General features: G+C 39.9%; 2 protein-coding genes across 2 annotated transcripts in view; one reads left to right on the forward strand and one right to left on the reverse strand.

The window, feature by feature from the left end:
• Positions 1-2,055, reverse strand: part of LOC101861997 — a gene marked incomplete at its 3' end in the record, with an annotated part of 88,080 nt that overhangs the window by 77,307 nt on the left and 8,718 nt on the right.
• Positions 1-2,055, forward strand: part of LOC101861776 — a 7,377-nt gene that overhangs the window by 3,106 nt on the left and 2,216 nt on the right. The gene's annotated exons all lie outside the window — the stretch shown is intronic.

Raw genomic sequence — 2,055 nt, forward strand, 5'->3', positions numbered from 1 at the left:
CACACACACACACACACACACACACACACACACACACACACACACACACACTCACATACGTACAATTGAGTCCAGGGTTAAGTTCTTGAATTAGTTTGCCCGCAATCTCTACTCCCTTGTAATCTCTAGCGGGGCGCTCCGCGACCTCAGAGAATTTTCACACTTGGCTCTGTTCTATCGGAGATGGACGTTAAATTCGGAGGTCCCACCTTCTAAATGACTGCACAGTTTTACAAATACAATCTCGCAACTTTCGCTTTATGTTTAAGCCGACACAATGTCGATTACGAAGATAGCAGGATGCTTCACCCCAGCATGTCAAGGCCTCCCCGCTTACTGGCCTATATTCAAGCAGAAAGACGGAGATACTGGATGAATTAAATCTTCGACCTGGCGTTGTTTTCCATCAAGGCAAACGTTCTGATCATTTCACCACGGGATGCGGTACAGTCATAAACGTTTATGATCAGACAAACGGTAATGAATAGACGATAATTTAGAGCACAGACAAGGGTGATTAAAAAGAGGTTTAAAAAATCACTTGACCGAGCACGGAGGTAGTCTGATAATTTTTGCTATCTGACAGTACAGATAAAGTTCAAATCCTAACAAGATATAACCGTACTTGATGTTAAAAAAATTACACATAAAATGTCTCGACTACGTTGACGTCAGGGAATTATACCCGTCTACACTGTAGATCGGACTCACTTTACTGAGTCGAGGCCCGCCAGGTTTTCCTTCATGAATAGGGAACCCCCCACCATTTTGGCACACTAGATCGATTTCAACTAAATTCAACTATGATGACCTTCAAAATCAAACACATTGTTTTGTTTATCACGAGTTAAATCGATCATGTCGTGTCAAAATATAAGCTTTAAGTTCCAAAATCAAAGAACATCTAGTGGACCCCGAGTCAGTCAAATAAATCCGATTGGCAGTAAATGTGCAGTGGGATATCGAGCAATGCACTAGGTGTCCTAAAGTGGTGATCTTGGACGCAATTCTCGCTTCTTTCCAACACAGTTGGGATATCTTTCTTTATTTTAATTTTTGAAATGCTACGACTCGTAGGGGCCTGTTCCAATTAATTAGTAACAGATCAACGTTATGTCAAATTCAGACAAAACGTGCAAAAGAAAACACTGAAACGCCTTTTGATGGTTTAAACACTGGCTTTACTGCTATCGTTATTCTGTATCGCCAAAGAAAAAAACACGCCAAAACATTAGCTAACTTAACGAAGTTGTCACTTGGAAATGTAAGTCGCATTCCCTATCTACGTCACAAATGTGATTATATAGGACTGGGCTAATTTTGGACCAATGTATCGACTCGAATTACCAAAATATTGAAAGCCTTAATACTTTTTATCAGATAGAAGAGTGTCTTTCACCACTTGGGGAGTAATCTCTAGAAAATAATATAACAAATTTGGGAAGCAGATATGAGGCGTCACGAGAGGTGAGGGTTTCATTCCTAACATCACAAGAAAGGGGTTATTCTCTCCGAAAGGCCATTTTCCTTGTCAAAGTGTGGCTTATTATACCTCGCCGTATTTAAAATAAATAAATTCAGATGACTCAGATGAAAATGGGAATTCAACATTTGGCACATATGGAACTCATGCGAACGACAATATTGTTAGCGCATATAATATGGAAGCAACGTTGTATGTCAAGGGAGAGGACCGAAATTCCCTGTCAAAAGCGTCATTGCCGTCAAGTTAAGAGGGCCATAAAACATCGATTTAACACAGGAAAAGAGAACAACTGAAGGAAAGACATGAAGTAGCACCTAGCAGTGGTTACCTCCTACTACAAGTTGCGCCCTTCAGCCACCTGACCTTGAAGATACAGAAACCAATTATTTTGCTTCCCACTTCTCGGCCCCCAATTACCACCTTGAGGTTTTTCTTTGACAATAATTTCCCTGTCCAAGACACCCACCTGTCTAAGACAACTACTTTTAACCTCGACAATAGGTGGTCGCTTTTGACAGTTTTGACTATATATATATGAAATAATATTATATATATAATATATATATATT

The sequence above is a fragment of the Aplysia californica genome, unplaced genomic scaffold, assembly GCF_000002075.1.
Source record: "Aplysia californica isolate F4 #8 unplaced genomic scaffold, AplCal3.0 scaffold00975, whole genome shotgun sequence".
Taxonomy (NCBI): Eukaryota; Metazoa; Mollusca; class Gastropoda; order Aplysiida; family Aplysiidae; genus Aplysia; species Aplysia californica.